We start from the raw sequence: 22,668 nt of genomic DNA, 5'->3' as shown, positions 1-22,668 counted from the left end.
AGAAGTAAACATTTCGCGCACGCCCCCAACTCTTCACCAGAATGATTGTTTGCAATATTCAGCACATTTTCACTGAAAAAACTCAAACGGCTTATCAGCGTGATTGGGGTATGATGTGTTTTAAGTGATGCCTTAATTTATTTGGCTTCATGCTATCTGCTGCCAACATTTTTAGACACAGTAAACATACCAGTCTTTCCTTATCTCCCACCATAGTCACAGTGAAGCTAAGCGCTACATATGCTTTGTCCTATTTCCTCGTCTTAGCTTTTGGGAGACTTACATTTGTCTCATTATCGCCGTCTCTCTCCTCCTTTCTTTTCATCCCTGTTAAATATTTTTCCATGCTGTCTCTTAAAGGTTTGTGTTATCCACTTCATATCTCCTACTCTGTGCGATGTGCTATTGTTCAGTGCAAAAAAACCCTACTCCTTGCAGCAAAAAAAGAGCACATTCCCTGGGGTCACACACCCCCAGCACCGCTCCTGTCCCCCCAGGGGCCCCCACCCGGCTATTTGAGAAACACTGGCAGAGAGAGAGCACACAGCCTTGGTGGGGGGAGGTGTGCCAATTGTACAGGTATCTAATATGAGTCTGCTTAGCTTTACCTGGTGCTTCCTGTTTGTCAGGAATTACAATTAGTTTTATAGGAATTACAACAGTTCTTCAAAACTCAGCATGATTGCACAAATCTGGACAAATTATTTCAAATGGAAATGAAAGAACTCTTCAAAATGTTTTCAATGATTTCCCCCCCACATGCTCACACGGTTGATGAATTAGACTGAGTAAATTACACCGGAAAGGCCTGGGGTTTTGATTTTTCTCTCCATGTAAAATATGACAGGAAATCAATTTTAGGGACAATACAACCAATATTATATTGGTGGAAAAAGTACAAGAGGATCATTTGATGCTCAGTGAAATCCTAATAAATTGTGAAGGTTCTTGTATACCAACTAGTGCATTCACTGAGGAATGGCAAATGAAACAAATTGTTCAAACCTTGAAACCGTTTGTGTTATGTCTGTCTGTTTATTAACAGCCGGCCGCTAGGAGTTCAGTGAGCCGGGCTATCCAAGGTGCTGATTGGCGCACCTCCCTGGATACACTGTAAGCGGGAAGTTTCTCTGCTGTTAATTGGTTGCTGCCTCAGGCAGCTATGTGTATAAAAGCTTCTGTATTGTTTTTCTTACTCTAAGCCTGTACCTGCCAGCCTGGCATGAGTTCTGATTAAAGTGTTCTGACTTACCGGAGGCCTCACCTATTATACTGGCGACGAGAGGCGAGCAATCCATACGAAGTCTTACTAAGTAATATACAGTAAGTGAGGATGTCCGTACAGCTGACCTTTCCCCCTTTCGACCCTCAAGGGGAGACGTGGGACTCCTACATGGCCCGCTTCGATTGTTTTCTAATTTCTAATGGATATACTGAAATATCAGGGGATAGGAAGAGGTCATATTTCCTTGGGTTTTGTGGCCCAGAGATGTTTGAGATGGCGAGGGCTCTGTTCGCCCCAGTCTCAATACATGACATTCCGTGGCAGCAATTCCTGTCTACGCTGCAGGATCATTATGCCCCTGCCCCGTCCCGCTGTGCCCGGAGATACAAGTTTTACCAGAGGAACCAGGCAGAAGGGGAGTCAATCAATTATTTTGTCGCCGCTCTCCGCAGGGTTGCTTTATACTGCGAATTCACAGATCTAAATGACTATTTACTTGATAGATTGGTTTTTGGGGTGAGGGATGGACGCCTTAAGCAGCGTCTCCTGGCCACCCGAGACTTAACTTTTCAAACGGCTCTGGCTGAAGCCCGTGCATTTGAGCTGTCAACTTTGTCTCTAGCGGCCATGGACAGCTCGGTAAATGTTACAAGTAAAGGGCTGCCGCTTCCAGATAAGCCCCCGCCTGTGGCGGACAAGGAGGATTCCAATGCCGGGGAGGAGGAAGAGGTCTGCCGGCTGGCAGCTAACCGCAGCCGAAATCTGCCTGCTGCCCGTCCCCGTCCTCCGCTGTCTCCGTGTTGGGGCTGTGGGGGAAGCCATTTTAGAGCGAGTTGTCCATTCAGGGACGCTGCGTGCAGGCGATGTGGTGCCCGGGGGCATATTGCGAGGGTCTGCCATTCCCGTAGATCCCCACCAACCCCGAGAAGGGAGCAGAGGGAGTCCCAGAATTACAACTCTCGCTGGCAAAGGCAATTTTCATCAAATCGCCGGGATGAATGCAACACCGTCTACAGTTTTCCGCGCCAAACTACTTTGTATGTCAGGAAGACGTCGAGCGGCACAGAGAAAATTTCTGTTGATGTTCGTCTGGGAAACACTTGGTGCTCAATGCAAGTTGACACTGGCTCAGCGCACTCTTTGGCTTCATGGTCTACCTTGAAGTGTTGTTTCCCTCGTTTAAGCAAGAATCACCTTCAGCCCTGCAGCTCAGTTCTCAGAGACTACCAAGGCTCTTCAATTCCAATTTTGGGGGAGGGTCGTTTTATGGTTAAATTCAAATCTTTTGTGGGCAAGCTGCCTTTAATAGTGGTGGATGGACCTTTCTCAACTCTTTTGGGGCTAAATTGGTTTAATTCATTGGGGTTATCTGTCACCGGGGTTAATTTGGTACATGGGGCTTCAGCTTTTGAGAAACTTGCTAAGGAGTTTCCCTCAGTATTCAACGAAGGGTTGGGCTGTTACCGTGTTTCCCCGATAGTAAGACCATGTCTTACTTTCTTTTTACCCCCAAAAGCCCCCCTATGTCTTACTATCGGGGTATGTCTTACATTGGAAAAAGTTTTGCATCTCTACTTTGGGTCGCGTGCTTATGCTTGTGTTTAAAGGGAAAGAACTTAGTATTGCTATCGGAATTCTCTCGACGGGGAAGGAGGCTGAACCGCAGATATAACGTTGGGAAGAAGGTGCAAGGAATCGCGTGGGGGGGGGATAGCGGCGGTGGTTTGGATTAAGCGATCGTAATCCCCCAAAAGGATGAACTCCAGCCTCGGAAGGCCGATGGCTACGAAATTAAGGCTTTTCTTTGAGAGAGAGAGAGAGAGAGAGTGGGGGATAGTTGTCGTCGGAGCGCTAAAGACCAGGGCAGAGAAAGCGAGAGCTGCATGCGGGAGAAGCAGAGGAGGAATCAGGCAAGCCGAATGGGAATCCCTCCCCTGCCCTCCCTCGCTCCATTCCCCGCCAGCAACTCCTCCGCAAACCCACCTCTACATCCTCGCTCTGCAAGTGCCGAGACAGGCGGACCACATTGCAAAGGGCTGCCTCTCCTGCCGCCGCTGCTATTGCTAATGCCCGGGGCTGTAAGCAAAACCCGGACCGGACTCACACAGAACAGGCTCCCATTCGGCTTGCCTGATTCCTCCTCCGCTTCTCCCGCATGCAGCTCGCGCTTTCTCTGCCCTGGTCTTTAGCGCTCCGACGACGACTATCCCCCACTCTCTCTCTCTCGAGGGAAATCCTTTGTGCCTTGCGGCCGAGCTCTCCCACCTGCTCGGCGGGTCATCGGGCTCCCCCCCCCCCCCCGCAATACCGTGTTTCCCCGAAAGTAAGACATATGTCTTACTTTCGGGGTATGGCTAATATTAGCCGACCCCCCTGAAACCCCCCATATGTCTTACAATCGGGGGGGTCTTACTATCGGGGAAACACGGTACACTGATAGCCCTATTTCATTCAGCCTTGACCCCCAAGTACCGGCGGTGCGGCTGAAAGCCCGCAGGGTCCCCATTCCTCTCAGGCCAAAGGTGGACGCGGAACTGGACCGTCTTATATCTCAAGGTGTACTGGAGCCTGTGGACCAAGCAACATGGGAGACCCCATTGGTCATTGCATTTAAGGGGGATGGGGGTATAAGACTATGCGGGGACTACAAATGTTCTGTTAACTGGGCTTTAGCCCACCACTTTTGTCCTTTGCCGGTGGTGCAGCAGCTGCTCCACACTCTGGGAAATGGCAAGGTCTTTGCGAGGCTTGACCTGTCCCAAGCTTATCAGCAGCTTCCCGTGGACCCCCAAACAGCAGAAGCCCAGGCTATCGTTACCCATAGGGGGGTTTTCAGATGTAATCGCCTTCAGTTTGGGGTCTCCATTGCGCCGGGAATATTTCAGGGGTTAATGGAATGGTTATTATATGGGCTAGAGGGAACTGTACCATATTTTGACGACGTCCTGGTGTCGGGGAGTTCCATGGACGAACTGTTCTCCAGGGTTCGAAGGGTATTAGATAAATTCCAAGGGGCGGGGTTGAAGCTCAAACCCAAGAAGTGTGTATTTGGGGTTTCGGAGGTTGAGTTCTTAGGATTCAGAGTAGATGGAAAGGGAATACACCCGACTTTGGAGAAAACTCAGGCAATCCAGGATGCCCCCAGGCCCCGTTCTAAAGCTGAACTCCAGGCATTCTTGGGGCTTTTAAATTTCTATGCGGTCTTTATTCCGCATAAGGCATCCATGGCCGAACTCCTTCACAGGCTGCTGGACTCCCGTTCAAATTGGCATTGGGGTCCGAGGGAGGAAACCGCGTTTGGGGCGGTCAAGAAAATTCTCCTGTCAAATGACGTTCTGGCTCAATACTCCCCGGGGTTACCCTTGGTTTTAACTTGCGACGCCTCGCAGTACGGCGTCGGGGCTGTCCTAAGTCATCGTCTGCCAAATGGCTCAGAGGCGCCCATAGCCTTCTTTTCTCGGACTCTTGCCCAGGCCGAAAGGAACTACGGGCATATAGACAAGGAGGCGTTGGCACTCATCGCTGGAGTCCGTCGATTCCATGAATACCTTTATGGGCGGAGTTTCGAGTTAGTTACTGACCATCAGCCCCTCTTAGGATTATTAGCTGGTAACCGCCAGAGTCCCACCGTTCTTTCACCACGTATGTCCCGATGGATCGTGTTCCTGGCCAATTACAATTATACCTTGATTTACAAACCGGGTCGCCACATAGCCCATGCTGATGCCCTCAACCGATGCCCCCTGGCCGAATTATTGTCCGATCCCGCCCCATCCTGCTCAGTTTTTGCTTTATCTGAAGGGTCTTCAATTTTGTCTGCAAGGGATGTGGCCAGAGAAACAGGAAGAGACCGTGTTTTGTCACAGGTGAGGCAGTGGGTGTTGCGGGGATGGCCGAATTCGACCCCCGCCGATCTTCTCGTTCCCTTCTGGCGCTGCAGGTCAGAGTTCTCGGTGGAGAAGGGCACCCTACTAAGAGGAGAGAGAGTCGTCGTGCCGGGCAGATTACGGAATGAAGTGCTGGCTATGTTACATAAGGGCCACCCAGGCATTGTGAGGATGGAGGGATTGGCCCGGGATTACGTCTGGTGGCCTGGTATAGACAGGGAAATAGAACAGAGAGTGGCCAATTGTATGAGTTGTCAGGAGAGCAGACCGTTTCCACCACGGGCGGAACCATTGGCATGGGAGCCGCCGTCAGGACCCTGGACTAGAGTGCACATAGATCTGGCAGGTCCGTTTATGGGCCAGACATTCTTAATAACAATTGATGCCTATTCCAAGTGGGTAGAAGTGGCCCAGTTAGGATCTACTCAGGCTCAGACAGTAATAGATGTTTTAAGGGGCCTTTTCACCATGCATGGCCTTCCGGATCTGATAGTCTCGGACAATGGGCCACAGTTTACTTCAGTTCTATTTGAGTCCTTCCTGGCATCAGTGGGTATTAGGCATGCCTTGTCCTCCCCGTGGCATCCGGCCAGTAATGGTCAGGCAGAATGGGTAGTTAGGATGGTTAAGGAGGCTTTGAAGAAGATGCCACAGGGCTCGTGGAAAGAGAAATTGGCAGATGTGTTGCTGGCCCAGCATTCGACTCCATGTGTGTCCACGGGTAGAACCCCGGCCGAGCTACTGATGGGCCGGAAGCTGAGGATTATTCTGGATAGGTTGCACCCTGGTTACACCTTGGGGGTGCAATGGCCAGATAGGTCAGGAAGGAATATACAGGTGGGAGATGTGGTGTATGCGCGGTCTTATTCCGGAGACAAAACATGGGAAAAAGGAATTATTAGCAGAGAATTGGGGCCCCGTTCGTTTGAGGTGATGCTTAAAGATGGCAGGGTATGGAGAAGGCACCTGGATCAGGTACGCCTGGATAAGAGTGCTGATGGGGAAGAACGGATAATCGAGGATCAATGCGAAGATGGGTTCCAGGAACCTTCTATCGAGGCTTGCAGAACCAGGGAAGCAACCGCTGGAGTTGGGCGAGAGGCGGAGCTACCCCAAAGTGCTGAGTTAAGTCAGGAAGCGGAAGGGTTAAATCTAGGTTCGCCCCGCGGTGCAGAGCCACGTCGTTCAGAGAGAATTAGCCGCAGACCATCATACTTAAAGGATTATGTATGCGCGAGCCAAGGGGAGAGGAGTGTTAAGTCTGTCTGTTTATTAACAGCCGGCCGCTAGGAGTTCAGCGAGCCGGGCTATCCAAGGTGCTGATTGGTGCGCCTCCCTGGATACACTGTAAGCGGGAAGTTTCTCTGCTGTTAATTGGTTGCTGCCTCAGGCAGCTATGTGTATAAAAGCTTCTGTATTGTTTTTCTTACTCTAAGCCTGTACCTGCCAGCCTGGCATGAGTTCTGATTAAAGTGTTCTGACTTACCGGAGGCCTCACCTATTATAGTTTGTGATACAACTTCCAATGGAATAGCCTACCCAGTAACTTTCACAAGCTGAATTCAAGTACTAAATCTAATACTTGAAGTGTTTTTCCTATCATTTCCAAGCACAATAGAATGTCAAAGCAAGTACAGCCATAGGTGTTTTTCCAAATCAAACTATTTGTGTTCAGGGCCACCCTGTATCAAGGTTTGAACTTATTTTTTAAATATTCTGTGATGCTTTGAAAACACCATTTGCAATAAATTGAATGTGAAGGAAATGAAACCACACAGGACATGAAAATAAGTCAATCAGTAGAGCAAGCAAACACTGAAAGGGCTTTTGGCTTTTGGCCTTATGACACAGATAACCTAATCAATGAAGGAAATATAGAGTGTTGCACCTGTGAAATAGCTGCACTTTGTTATTCATTCCAATTACAGATGGTCCCTTTCTAGTGCTTTCCCATAGGTTTTCCAGTTCCAGTTATTCCAAGATAATGCCCTTGGCCATGAAATCTGCTTGAGTCCATTGAGCATACTTTTCTAGTCTGCAATTTTATTTTGATGTAAGGTAACAGCTGGTCCAGTCATTTTTTAAAAAAAATAAAACATTGGTTGCACTGAATAATATTGAATAATAATATTGAAATGATACTTGGAAATAATACTTGCCTTTGACAAAAGCTTAATGAAAACTACTTTACAAAGAAAAGATGATCATTTTTGCAGGCAAGCAGGAATGAATCAAACAGGTCATACATGGTTTTGTTTTTTAATCTAGAGCCTCCTCTATCAGTCCAGGGGTCCCCAAACTTGGCAACTTTAAGACTTGTGGACTTCAACTCCCAGGTTTCTCCAACCAGCATAGTCCATGAGTCTTAAAGTTGCCAAGTTTGAAGACCTCTGCCCTAGTCTGAAGAAACCATTGAAATGTGACATCACTGAAGCCTCTTCTGACTAATAGAACTATTAGCTTATGCCTCTTCCTCCAGTGAAGACAGCTGGGTCGTTTCTTTGATGAAAAACTCAAAAACTTAGTGGAAGCCATGATTCCCTGTTCAGTCTAGCCTATTATAATTAAATTAAAAGGTGATTAAATTAAATTAATCACCTGCTATTATCTGCTGTGGTTAAATGAAATTTCCATGTTTGGCAATATGATATTGCTTGAATCCCAGTTACTGAGACATATTAACAGGAACCTATAGCCCTTTGAAGCTTTGTTTCAATACAGGCTTGATTTAATTACTACATCAAAATAGTTCATGACTCAAAACTAGTAGCTGCTTCGATTAGCAAATACCATGAAATATTGTGTAACCATTTGGACCACTTTGGATCATTGTATAGTGGTTGGTTGGTTGGTTGGTTGGTTGGTTTGTTAGTTTATTTGTTGATTTGATTTGATTTGATTTGATTTGATTTGATTTGATTTGATTTGATTTGATTTGATTTGATTTGATTTGATTTGATTTGATTTGATTTGATTTGATTTGATTTGATTTGATTTGATTTGATTTGATTTGATTTGATTTGATTTGATTTGATTTGATTTGATTTGATTTGATTTGATTTGATTTGATTTGATTTGATTTGATTTGAATGCCACCCCTCTCTGTAGAGACTTCCTAATATAGTCATTTCTTCAATTGCTACAAATGATGTACTGTATAATATTGCAACCTTTCTTCAATGTATAGAGAAATCTTAGCAGCATTCAGTCTGCATTTTCTTCTGACAAACAATGTTCTATCTTTGCTGATCCTGTCAATAGAACCGAAATTCCACTAGCTTTCAGCATTGATCATGAACTCAAGGCTGATCATTCCATGGGTACGCTTGGATCTAATCTTTATTCTGCACGAATGTGGATGATTTAGTCTCTTGGCAATGATTGCTTGGGTTCCAGGAGCACACGCAAGATTGGCTCTAATTATTATTATTGTTTTTAAGAATAGCAGATGACAAGGCAACAATTAAGGAGAAAACCAACCTAGAAATAAGAAGAAACTTCCTGACAGAAGAATTAATCAGTGGAATGACTTACCTCCAGAACTTAGGGTGTTCCAACACTAGAGGTTGTTAAAAAGAGACTGGACAGCCAGTTGTCTATAATGGTATAGGGCAGTGATGGCAAACCTTTTTTTTCCTGGGTGCCAAAAGAACGGGCGCGCATGCTATCACACACATGTGAGTGCCCACACCCATAATTCAATGTCTGGGGAGGGTGAAAATAGCTTCCCCTGTCTCACCCCCCCCCCCCCCCGCCGGAGGCCCTCTGGAGACTGGAAATGGCCTGTTTCCCAACTTCTCGTGTGCCCAGTAGGCTCATGTTTCACACTCCCCGGGTTCCAAAGGAGCCGTGGAGGGTAAAAACATTCTCCCCCATCCCCCCGAAGGTTCTCTGGAAGCCAAAAATGCCCTCCCAGAGCCTTTGTGTGAGCCAAAAATCAGTTGGCTGGCACACACATGCAAGCTGGAGCTGAGCTAGGGCAACGGCTCACATGCCAGCAGATATGACTCCATGTGCCCCTTGTGACACTCATGCCATAGGTTCGCCATCACTGGTATAGGGTCTTCTGCTTCAGCAGGAAGTGGACTAGAAGACTTCCAAGGTCCCTACCATCTGTTATTTTTTTTATTCTGATCCAAACTTTTTTATGTGTCTATTTTATCTGATATTGTATTTTGCTGCACCAGAATATTTGTTGCCTCTTCTAATAGTCGTATTAGTTATCCATCAAAGATATTTATTTATTTTATTTATTTATTTATTTATTTATTAGATTTGTATGCCGCCCCTCTCCGAAGACTCGGGGAGGCTCACAACAATAATAAAAACAATATTCTACCGAAAACAAATCTAATATTAAAAAAGCACATAAAAACCCTATCATATTTAAAAAGCAAACAACACATACATACCCAAACATAAATATAAAAAAGCCTGGGGGAAAGGTGTCTCAACTCTCCCATGCCTGGTGGTATAGATGGGTCTTGAGTAATTTATGAAAGACAAGGAGGGTGGGGGCAGTTCTAATCTCTGGGGGGAGTTGATTCCAGAGGGTCGGGGCCGCCACAGAGAAGGCTCTTCCCCGCCAAACGACATTGTTTAGTTGACGAGACCCGGAGAAGGCCAACTCTGTGGGACCTTATCGGTCACTGGGATTCGTGTGGTAGCAGGCGGTTGCGGAAGTACTCTGGTCCAATGCCATGTAGGGCTTTAAAATCAATATTAGTTAAATTAAAATTAAAAACTCATATCCAATGAATAACATGGTAGATATGTATATTATTTCTGGTGCCTTTCCTGTAAGTGCAATTTTGTCATTGGTGTATGGGATATCCATTCCCCAGCTCCCAGTCTATTGGATGCCACAAACTTCAAAGATTTTGACTCTCTTCCTGTTCTTGTTTAAAATCCACATGAGGCTGATGAGTTAGATTCTCTGTCAGTCTGGGATAGGTATCATCAGGACACCGACAAACAGATTTAGACACAATCATAGCAAGAACCAAGTAATATAAAATTTGAGGCTTAGCAATTTCCTATTGTTAGTTCTGGATGGGGTCACTCTTTGAACTTCAGTATAATATAATTGCCTTGGAATTCTTCAGAACTTGTCATTGCTTTAAGTCCAATAAAAGTGAATTCAATGAATAACTAAGGATGTTTTATTTCTTCTGATTAAAAAAAAGGAAAGAAATTTCATTCCTGTTATATAAACATGATTTGTTATTCACATCAAAACGCTCTGTTTAACACTTTAAGGACTCCTTCTCAAGGTGCTAAAGCTTGAAATCTTCTGCAGTTCTATATGTTTATTCCAACCTGTGTGGGAAAAATTAATTTTACACTAGTTTTGTTTGTTATTAAATTATAAAAAATCTGGGGGGGGGGGAGGTACTGTGTTATTACTGAGCTGAGGGAGAAGGACAATGGATGAGTTCCAATCTGCAAATGAGACTGCATTTGTTGTAGATAAAATAAACACTATAAAAGAGAGCATAGAAATAACAAGTAACAATGCTTCTGAATTCAACCAAGAGTTGTTATTCCACAACAAAGAGCAGGTGACGGTCTTGGAGCGGGAGTCATTGCTCACAGTCACTCATGCCCTCATCACCTCGAGGTTCGACTACTGTAATGCTCTCTACATGGGGCTACCTTTGAAAAGTGTTCGGAAACTTCAGATCGTGCAGAATGCAGCTGCGAGAGCAATCATGGGCTTTCCCAAATATGCCCATGTCACACCAACACTCCGCAGTCTGCATTGGTTGCCGATCAATTTCCGGTCAAAATTCAAAGTGTTGGTTATGACCTATAAAGCCTTTCATGGCATCGGACCAGAATATCTCTGAGACCGCCTTCTACTGCACAAATCCAAGCGACCGATTAGGTCCCACAGAGTGGGCCTTCTCCGGGTCCCGTCAACTAAACAATGTTGTTTGGCAGGCCCCAGGGGAAGAGCCTTCTCTGTGGCGCCCCCGACTCTCTGGAACCAACTCCCCCCAGAGATTAGAACTGCCCCCACCCTCCTTGCCTTTCGTAAACGCCTCAAAACCCACCTTTGTCGTCAGGCATGGGGGAACTGAGATATCTCCCCCCGGGCCTATACAATTTATGTATGGTATGTTTGTATGTATGTCTGCTTAATAATAAGGTTTTTTAAAAATATTTTAAATTGTAAATTATTAGATTTGTTATGAACTGTTTTATTGTGTTGTGGGCCGCCCTGAGTCTACGGAGAGGGGCGGCATACAAATCTAATAAATAATAATAATAATAATAATAATAATAATAATAATAATAACAACAACAACAACAACAACAACAAAAACACAAAGCCCTGTGCACAAATCTGTTTGTCTCCCAACTGCACCCATTCCTGGCTCAGGTTGCATTGGATGCAGAAATAAACACACGGACTCAAGAGCTGGGTATTATTTATATTCATTTATTTATTCGAATTCTATGCCATCCAATCCTGAAGGACTCATATAATTATCGAAGACCTGCAGAGGTCGCTAAATTGAGTGGAATTTCCTCTCAGTAACCTTCCTGGGCAACTATAGGCATAGCTCCTTGTTGAGCAAGGGGAGGTTATCACTACCCTCACCTTACTCTCTGCCATGCCCCCTGGTGTGTGGGAGGGCTCACTTCCCATGTCCCCATTCGGGAACTGGCATATGTGAGCCCCAAGGGCACCGCCCCTCCATCGCTCAAGCCAGGTAGGCCTTGAGTTTCTGGAGAGGGGCAGCCCATCACCTTCCAAAAGTTTGGGATGGTCAACAGATAAGAGATTATCATAAGAAGGTGATAGAGAGAATTTGTCTGTACCTTCAAGTAAATAGGCAATTTTAGCCCTCCATTACTAGAAACATATATGAAAACCAGGAATTAGTAGTTTTTGGAATCTCACCCAAAATGCTAGAAAAAACCTCAAATCCATATGCTGAATTCTTTCCAAAAAGTCATACCTAATATCACAAATCTATTCACATGTAACAAGAGCTGCCTCCAGACTTCTTACTCCGCAGTTTCAACTCCAGCCCTTACATTATAATGCATTATTTGCATTTAAAGTGATGGGTACACTTACTCTGGAGATATGATCATTAAGAAATACTGTATTATGATTCCCATCTTCATTACAAGTACAAACCTGGACACTTTCCAGATGCATGGAGTTCAACTCCAAGAACTATCAGCAATAGCTGTACTGATGGAATTTTGGAGTGAATGATCACACATTTGGAAATTGTCCACTTTGGGAATGCCTACATTAAAAAATTAAGCAAAATGTTGGTTTGGGTGGTACCAGAAGGTAGCACATCACACCCAATAAATTGCAGTATGTTTCAATATTTGTTTCCTTTGTTGTTCTTATAAATCTTGTGTTATTTCAATACAGTGATTTTTGTGAAATATTAATGGGAGACTTATTAGCATTTTACTACGTAGATAAATTAGAGAGATATGAAGAGAAAAAGAGGTATTTTACCAAAGTTTGTTACAATTTGAGATGTCAATATTACAAGTATGAAATTATTTGAAAATATTGTCAAAAGTTGAGTCTTACATTGAAAAAGAATTGCTGCAAGTTGCATCAAACTGTTTGAATTATGATAAAGATTTTGATCTTAACTGAATTTCTTAGTATTAAAATATCCATTGAAGTGTTACTTTACACATAAATCCATTAATAAAAAGGAAAAAAAGATAAATGAAGCTAGTTTTACAAAATGAAAATACCAATATTTTCAGGTTTAGGAAAAATGTATTTGAGAGTGTACAGGAGATCTTCAAAGTAAATTTGACTTTTGTTGGATCAGCTCGGAAGCATTTGTTTCAGTTCAATACTTTAAATAAAATGCTTTATAGAGTTTATTCAGAAATTGGATTGTCAAGCTGAACAAATCACTTTTGAGCTGAATGTCTGAAATGAACATTCTCACAGCTTTTTTTCCTAGATACAACCAGTTACACAATGAAAAGAATAAAGGCTACTGGAGGAAAGGGCAGGGTTAAAAATGATCTTCTCTCCTCCATCTCATCTTTTCCAGATTACAATTGTTTATTGTTTCCTGGTATTTGGAAAAAAATATGTGTTAAATGCACATGGTACATCTGGGGTTTTTTTGCCATGAGTCTCAAAAGGGCTTAACAGAACAGAAATGGAGTTTGCTTTGTTTGGGGGCATTAAAATGTATTTTCTTTCTTTCTTGCTTGTTTCTTAACAACAATCACTTACTAATCTTACATTACAGCAAACCTTCAGCGAGGTTCCCATTGCATTTTATTTGCTTATTTCCAAATTAGTAGGTGTAGAGTTACAGCCGTAATTTCACTACCAGTTCAGCAGCATTGTAATCCAATCACAATTGCCTAGAAAATTGATTATTTTTGTTCATCTTAAAGATGCAGAATAAGGGGAACATTTACTCTCTTTCTCAAAACAAGCTAAGCATATTAAACAAGTATATGATAAATGAAGCATGCAGTATTTTTGCAGGATCTCAAATAAGGTAGATCCCCCAGGAAAACACAACACAGCCTGGCACTGCTGAGCCATCACAGAGCAATTAGCTTAACATCAATGTGGAGGAAACTCAGGAAACATTAGAGGCTATTTTGGTAAATAGTCTTGGAGAAATGTGCCTTGAGAGCCATAAATTAATTAGAGTCTGCTGCCAGGATGTATTCTGGAGAACATGGCGTGCAGTAAAAGGACGGCATCAATGTCAGTCCGAACAAGGTCTGAAATTTTACTTGCTTTCCAAAATGGCACTTTACATTTTCTTTATAGCATTCTGCTTTGCACGAACGGAGAACAAACAAACAAAAAAGAAACTACCCAAGCTTCTGAAAAAGTTGTAAGGAGCCTATTTAAGGGCTTGTTGCTTGCTGGTTTTCCAATATAATATGAGCCAGTGTTTCTCAACATCAGATTTAAGATGTGTGAACTAAAGCTCACACTGGCTGGGGACATCTGGGAGTTGGAATCCCTGATGCTGAGAAACATTGGTTTTTATTATATTGGAAATATAGCAAGGGGAGCCACAATTCAGAAAAAAAACCTATCTTTTCAAAATTGGGTCAATCCCTTCAGAAGTTCACCATAAAAGCCACTGTGGGGTCCTTTGCCCTTTCTGAGCTTGGTTATTTTCTTGCAAACATTTCATTATCCTACAAGGTAACAACTTCAGTGCTAGAAGGGAGTGGGGTTTGCTCTCTGTTTATATACAGTGGCTTGCCATGTAAGTGTTTTTATTTTTACAGAGTGTCACAGTGACCTAGAGGTGAAGATGCTTGCCTCCCACTTGGAAGGTTGAGAGTTGAATCCTAGGCAGTGGCAGATGTTTCTTCTTCTTTTTTAGAAGTTTTTCAATAAACTTTATTTAATTTTCATGACATTTTCAAAGAACATGATTAGATTCTATTTTTGGTGGTGTATGTATGTATGTATGTATGTATGTATGTATGTATGTATGTGTGATATTGTTTTTATAAATATCAGGATCATATCTTTTTATTTAATAATACATTTATTTATAAATAAATACAAACCTATAGTGTTAATAATTTATCTCTTTATATTTTTATTCATTTTTTCCTGTACTTTTTCCTACTACTTTTATTGCTACTGTCTTTGTCCCTAACTTCCAGAGTTCTTTTTCGTTTGGGAGTATTTTTTGTAATAAGGTACTGACTGTGGGTTTTTGCTTCTGAGTAGACACTTTCAGAAGAATCTTCCTAGTATTCATGTAGGATGATACTGGAATACTTGGAAACTGTGATGATGTCATCTGTGGGTAAAGAAATGGCTGGCCCATTGGACTGTATGGAACATACTGTTGTGTCAAACATGTCATCATGCTCTGAATGGCAGAATAAATCTGATGTAGATTATTATTCACCTGATATGGAATAACAGGTGATGGAATATCACAATAAGGGTCTGCATACCTGTAGGTTGATGCCTGTACATCCTCATCTATATTCTGGGAAGGACTGCTTAACTCTAGGCAGTGAGTACTTCCAAACCAATATTGAACTTTAGTTGGTCTTCCATATAAATGAATCCCATTCAGCAAAGCCATAGCATAAGGTACTGACTCTGTGTGTTTAAAGCAGACAAATCCAAAACTCTTGGGGTTTCCATCTTTGTCCTTGCATATGGTGACTTTGGATACCAGTCCAACCTGCAAGAAAAGCTCATAGAGAATCTCCTCCTTCACGTGATTCTCCAAATTGCCCACGAAAAGGGTCCGGTCGGGCTCGTCCACCCTATTTTGGCTTGGCATGATGCTGAAGGCAAATGTTTCTTTATCAAGGCACAGAGAGAGAAAATATCTGCTGTGAACTCCGCATAGGCATCAGGAAGGGCATCCAGCCAGTAAATGCTCAGCTCCACTCGGTCGTCCCAATTCTATCCAGAAACAAAGTAATTAAAGGGTTGAAGGGGAAATGTTATCTTTATAATTCTATTCCTTTTAGTTCTTCCCGTTTGTCAAGGAAATTAGAAACATGAGTCTTAAGTAACCAATACAGAGAACCAAAGACAAATATGGAAGGGGCCTTTAATTATCTGTTTATTTGACATTTCTTTTCTTTCCCTTTTCTACATATAATACCTGTTCCCCTCCCTATGATTCTTCCTTTCTCCCTTCCTTCCTGAGCTGCAGTTAAGATAAACGGTTGTTGCTGGAGATTGGAATTGCTTGCTGGCAGAGGGATTTTGAAATTACATAATGCTTTAGTGCTACTGAGTGCCCATGCCTATTAGGTCCTCTGGTATTTGCTGCCTTCGGTGGTTTATTGTTCTTTATTGTACATTTTTATTGCAGCCTTTAAACTTTATTACATTGTACTGATTGTTTTATTGAATGTATCATTTAATTCTTATGGAAGTCAGAGGTGGGCAACCGTCAGCCAGACCTGCTCCCTGCTCCCCATTTCTATCCTAATACCCTGAAGTTATGCCACTGAAATTCAGGAGCAAAATGAGCAATTTTCAGTAGTGTAGCTTTGTGCCTTTTTTTCAATCTGCTAGTGTTTCCAACCATAAATCTCCCTGAAACCCCCATCCCCGCTGCCACCAGTCCAAAATTGCACTACTAAAATGGGAGGGAGGGTTGTTAGCAAATTACTCCTACAGTGCAAAAATATATGGACTAAACGATTTGATCAGGGTAAAACAATAGACCCAATTTACATAGACTTTTGTAAAGCCTTTGATTCAGTGGTGCAAAACAAACTTCTTCTGAAACTAAACTTCTTCTGGACCCCTACCTGATTGGTTTACTGCATTCTTGTCAAACAGATAACGGGTGGTTAAAATAGGAAGTGCCCTATCAAAATCTGCATGTGTCAACAGTGATGTCCCTCAAGGCAGCGTTCTAAGACCAACAGTCTTCATAGTTTACAGAAATTACCTTTGTGATCATATCATAAGCAACTGTGTTCTCTTCATCGACAATGTTAAATTATTTAACACCACCACCTCGCTTCAAAAAGACCTTGAACATGTATCAGAATGGTCAAACAATTGGCAACTTCAAATCTCAACCAACAAATGCTCTGTCTTACACATTGGCAAAAGACTCAGAACACAAAATACAAGCTTGGAGGACACAGCCTTGTAGACAGCCCTCACTCTGTCAAGGAACTTGGAGTACTCATATCTAATGATCAAAGTGTCAGAGCCCACTGTAACAACATTGCCAAAAAGGCACTAAGAGTTGTTAATCTAATCTTGTATAGCTTCTTCTCTGGCAATATTACACTGCTTACCAGAGCATACAAAACATTCGCTAGATCAATTCTCGAATACAGCTTACCTGTCTGGAACCCGCACTGCACATCAGACATTAACACAATTGAGAGAGTTCAAAAATATTTAATAAGAAAAATCCTCCATTCCTCATCTCCCAACAGAATACCTTATTCCACCAGACTTGAAATCTTGGGCTTAGACAATTTGGAATTATATCACCTTTTAATCAGTCTAAATGTAGTTCATAAAATTATCTACCACAATATACTACCTATCAATGACTACTTCAGCTTCAACCACAACAATACACAAGCACACAATAGATACAAACTTAAATCACTCCAAACTCAACTGCAGAAATTACAACTTCAGCAACAGAGTGATCAATGCTTAGAATTCACTACCTGACTCTGTGGTTTCTTCCCCAAACCCCCAAAACTTAGACTGTCTACTGTCAACCTCACCCCATTCCTAAGAGGCCTGTAAGGGGTGTGCATAAACACACCAGCATACCTACCCTCCGTGTTCTACTGTCCTATTGTCCTTGTTTATCTGTATTTACTTTGTTTATATCTATGTTTATACTTATACCAGCTATCTTGTACATTTTTGACAAATAAAACAAATAGATTATGGTAGCACAAGAGCTGGTCATTTCACTTAGAGAGCTTTCTAAGATAGGAACCAAAAAGTTCAGCCTTGTTATCACTTAATGCAAAGAGTCAGAATGACCAATAAACAAATATGTGTTCATAATACATATGTTAAATGGTAGTTTTTGAGAGATGCTAGAGGCAGAGTTCTTCCATAAGCATGAATGACAAAAGAATGTTTCCCATTTTCAAAGTACAAACCAGTCAGACAACTCAAATGTATGCGTGGGAAGAGTGCCATTCCCATTTTAAAAAAAAAATCTGAGAACTAGAATTTGCCATTGCAATCTAATCTAATTTATATACAGTGGTACCTCATCTTACGAACGACTCTTCTAACAAACTTTTCGAGATACGAATCCGGTGTTTAAGATTTTTTTGCCTCTTCTTCCGAACTATTTTTACCTTATGAACCCAAGCTGCTGCTGCTGGGATGAAGGGGTTTCTTTTTTCCTCCCTTTTTTGAAGAAAGAAAAGGGAGGGGCGGCTTGGAGGGGGAAAGAGTTTGCATTTTAAAAAGTAGGAGAACAGCGTGCTTTCACAGGCACTGAAACGGTGTCTTTTGAAGAAAGAAAAGGGAGGGGCGCCCCCCTTGCCTTTCTTCCTTCCCACTCACCCTTTAGCCTAGCCTTGCTTCTTCCACCCGCCCCCTTTAGCTGCTCCCGCCCTTGTCTTAGAAGAACAGCCATCATTAGCTCAGAGTAACTACAAACCTTTTCAATGATGCCAGACTTGATATTTAATTAACACAGTGCAGTGATATTACTCTTGTTCCATACCCTACACATTGCCTCAAGGAAAAGGTCTGGGTCTCTGTGTGAAATAGACCAGTTAATCAAATTAACAGAGGTTTAACACTTGCTATCTTACAGACAGATTATGTTTCACATCAATGGGCCAAATTTTCAAGCTCCTTTATAATCACACTGTGCCTCTAGAATGCCTCTTTACCTCTTAATGTTAACATTATATTTAACATTAACTTTGGAGAAATCACATTGACCTTGAGAAATGTTTGTGATTTAGGAAGACAAGGCAATTGTTATATCATACCCTGGGCTACAGAAAACCTATGCAAGACTAGCATATGATCAGAAAAAGTATCTTTATGGGATCTTTGACGGTAATCATATATGATATAACAGTTTCCATAATATTTTATTTATTTATTTATTTATTCATTTGTCCAATACACAAATACATAGGAAGAAAAATAGATATGTGATAATATAAAAGAGGGTGAAAGTGAATTTAGAGGAGAGGATATATGAAATGAAGAGAATATATAAGATAGGTGAAAGAAAGGAAAGACAATTGGACAGGGGACGAAAGGCACACCAGTGCACTTATGTACGCCCCTTACTGGCCTCTTAGGAACCTGGAGAGGTCAAGCGTGGAGAGTCTAAGGGAGAAGTGTTGGGGGTTAGGGGTTGACACAATTGAGTCCGGTAATGAGTTCCACGCTTTGATAAAATGATTGTTGAAATCATATTTTTTACAGTCAAGTTTGGAGTGGTTTGTATTAAGTTTGAATTTGTTGCGTGCTCTTGTGTTATTGCGGTTGAAGCTGAAGTAGTCATTGACCGGTAGGATGTTGCAGCATATGATCTTGTGGGCAATACTCAAATCGTGTTTTAGGCGCCGTAGTTCTAGGCTTTCTAGGTCCAGGATTGTTAGTCTATTTTCGTAGGATATTCTGTTTTGAGTGGAGGAGTGAAGGGCTCTTCTTGTGAAATATCTTTGGACATTTTCAAGGGTGTTGATAACTGAGATGTGGTATGGGTTCCAGACAGATGAGCAGTAGTCTAGGATGGGTCTGGCAAAAGTTTTGTAGGCTCTTGTGAGTAGTGTGAGATTGCCTGAGCAGAAGCTGCGTAGGATCAGGTTAACAACTCTAGAGGCTGTTTTGGCGATATTGTTGCAGTGGGCTTTAGCACTTAGGTCATTCGATATTAGTATTCCAAGGTCTTTTACAGAATGTGGGTTAGCAGTGAGAGATTGTTTATTCAGTTCGTATGTGCGGTTTGGACTCTCTTTGCATATCTGCATTAAGTGAACTAAAATATCCCACTGTACCAGGGGTGGGTTCTAACTTACCTCGCTGCCGGTTTGCTTCTTCCTGTGCTGTGTGGCTACGCCTTGTAGGCGCGCACTTTCTTTTAAAAGCCAAAAGCAAGATGACGATGCATGTGCAGTGCCGGAAACTTGTCTTCTGTGCATGTGCAGAAGGGAAAATAAACCAGAAAAAACCCTCCCATTTTTTTTCAAAAAAATATTTTTTTTGAATTTTTTTCTTTTTAAAAAAAAAAGATGGCAGTGCTTACTGGCACTGACTGAATCGGTTTTGTGATGTCATCATGACATCACCAGTGGTTTGTTATTGGTTTGGGCCAGGGGTAGGCAAAGTTGGCTCTTCTATGACTTGAGGACTTCAACTCCCAAAATTCCTGAGAAACTCATGCTAGCTCAGTAATTCTGGGAGTTGAAGTCCACATGTCATAGAAGAGGCAACTTTGCCTATCCCTGGTTTGGGCGAACTGGTTCAAACTGGGAAGAACTCACCTCTGCACTGAACACAAATGGTATGTCTTATCAAGTTTTTAGATGTATAATTTTACAAATTCATCATTGATAGGTATAATATAGAGGTGAATAATCCAATGTCGTAAGGCAATTTTAAGAATAAGATTTTGGAGCTCACCTTTGCTCTTTCTAAGGATCCTGATATCTCTTAATACCTTGATTTAAAGCTAATAGAAATATTCCTAGAATTCCTGTTGTGGTTCAGCCTGAGGCTCCTCAGGGACCGGCTGTGTCTCTGCTGGCTCCATGCCTGGAGGAGGAGGACAGAGAAGAGGACGGGGCTGAACAGTCGGACGGGGGAGAGGAAAGTCAGGAATGGGACGAAGGAGAACAGCATGAGAGCCCCGGGGGGGGGCTCTCCCCAGCCAGTAGCTTGGATTCATTAGGTGATGACGCACAAGCCGTCATTGACATGCGACAGAGACGTTCAGATCAAAGAAAGGAGCAATTGAAGAAGTATTATCAGCACTGAATTAGGAACAGCTGGGCTTGGGTGTGGTCCTCCTTAGCAGAGTTTAAAAGGCAGGCAAGCCCTTGAAGCCATGTGGAGTGTTATCAGTTGGAGTTACGGTGTCCTGCTTTGTTCTCAGCGTCTCTGTTCCTGGCTTGTGGCCCAGCAGTTTGGAAGACCCGTGGGAGGTGTAGGTCTGCTATCTACAGCCTCGTCTTGGCAGCAAGAATCCTGTATTGCTGCATGGACTTTTGTCTTCGTGGATATATTTGAAGATACAGCGTTTTCCTGTTTGTAAGGACATTTTCTGTTACCTGTGTTTTTCTTGAATTTTATAAACTGCCTTTGCCTTTTACCGGTGTGTCTGGCTTCTCTTTTTGGGTTGGTATTGGCTTCTGGAGTGATCCAGACAGAACAAATTCCACTGATATTTTGCCAGTACATTCTGTTTTCCCCAATCATATCCAAACCCAGGAAGGAGGCATGTTCATCCTATAAAATATTTTGTGTCATTCATGTTTTTGAATGGTAGATTTCATCTGCTGTATGAAAAATAGAAAACAGTTTTTCAGGACAGTCAAGAGCTGTCTCTGTTTACAAAATTCGAAGAATAAGCATTCACCTTGCATTTCAGTTGCAAATAGCTATCATCTCTGGTTTTGGTAGCTATTGTTTCCAGGGCCAAATATACTGTACATTTAGGAGACTGTGTTCTGTTGGTCACTGAGAAATTTATGAGTATGAGAAAGAAAGCTTATGTTTAAAGCAAACCCATGACAATGTAAAATAAGCTTGAATTTTGGAATGTTGGCATGAATATGGAGTTGAAAGTTAGTTGATGAATGAGATAAGGGTAGTATTGGCTGGAAATATAGATTGGGTAAGCAGGCAATGTGACAAGATGTTGATATGGAGGACTGACTGATAAAATGAGAAGGCAAGATGGTAGCCACTAGTGATGGGCGAACCCAACGGTGTTTGGGTTCGGTGAGTTCAGCCGAACTTGCCGTGAATTTCGGGTGAGTTCGGCCGAACCCGAACCCATACCCAAACACTCTATGAGGTCGGAGCTCCAACCCCGGAATCCCATTGTGGGATTTCCCAGCTCCTTTTGCTGAAAGGACCTCCCTTTGTTTGCTTGGAAGATAGGGTAAAAGCAGTGCTAGTTCTATGGTGTGATGGTTAGCACTCTGAACTTTGAATCAAGTGATCCGGGTTCAAATCTCGGTGGAACCTCCTTTTTTAAAAATTTTAAAATTTTATTATATTTATTTATCATCATCATCATCATGCTTCTTTATATAATAAAAGGGGGTTGGGTCCTTTTAATGCTTTCTTAGTGGGGAAAAAAGAAAGCATTAAAAGGACCCTCCAGCTCTTTGGGGGCAAAAGGGAACCTTCCCGATGTGCCCATGGAAATAATTAATAAATGATGATGATGATGATAAATAAATAAATAGATAGATAGATAGATAGATAGATAGATAGATAGATAGATAGATAGATAAATAAATAAATAAAATTTAAGAAATTTTAAAACGGAGGTTCCACCGAGATTTGAACCTGGATCGCTGGATTCAAAGTCCAGATGCTAACCATTGCACCATAGCACTAGCATTGCTTTTGCCCTATCTTCCAAGCAAGTAAAGGGAAGTCAGGAAGAAGTATACGTGACGTCAAAGCTCCGCTCCTGGAATTCCATCGTGGGGTTTCCCAGTTCCTTTTGCTTGCAGTGTGGCAAGCAAAAGGAGGTGGGGAATGCCATGATGGGATTCCCCACTCTCCTCCAGGCCGAACCCGAACGCGAACTTTGCCCGAAGTTTTAAAAAAATTTGGGTTCGGGTGCGGTGTCACGAATGGCACAAAATTCGGTATGGACCCAAATTGTGCGAGTTCGGTTCGCCCAACCCTAGTAGCCACCACAGTGCAATAAAAGCTCCTCCTAGGGTTTTTTGTATTTTTGATGCATAAAGAACAGGCACAACTTTGATTGTGTCATTGTGGTAAAAAAAAATCAAGATGACTTTTGACTTTTTAAACCATATCTTGCAGAAACTTTTGTTGACAAGTCATCATTGTTTTTTATTGCATTTTTTAAATGA

General features: G+C 42.4%; 1 pseudogene; it reads right to left on the bottom strand.

Annotated features, from left to right (window-relative positions):
• Positions 1 to 14,706: 14,706 nt before the first annotated feature.
• LOC139165616 (splicing regulator RBM11-like) lies at positions 14,707 to 15,407 on the bottom strand (annotated as a pseudogene).
• Between the last annotated feature and the right edge of the window lie 7,261 nt (positions 15,408 to 22,668).

This window comes from Erythrolamprus reginae, chromosome 3 (assembly GCF_031021105.1).
Source record: "Erythrolamprus reginae isolate rEryReg1 chromosome 3, rEryReg1.hap1, whole genome shotgun sequence".
Taxonomy (NCBI): Eukaryota; Metazoa; Chordata; class Lepidosauria; order Squamata; family Dipsadidae; genus Erythrolamprus; species Erythrolamprus reginae.
The sequence above is the reverse complement of the archived record's forward strand: the minus strand, read 5'-3'. Positions and strand labels throughout refer to the sequence as shown.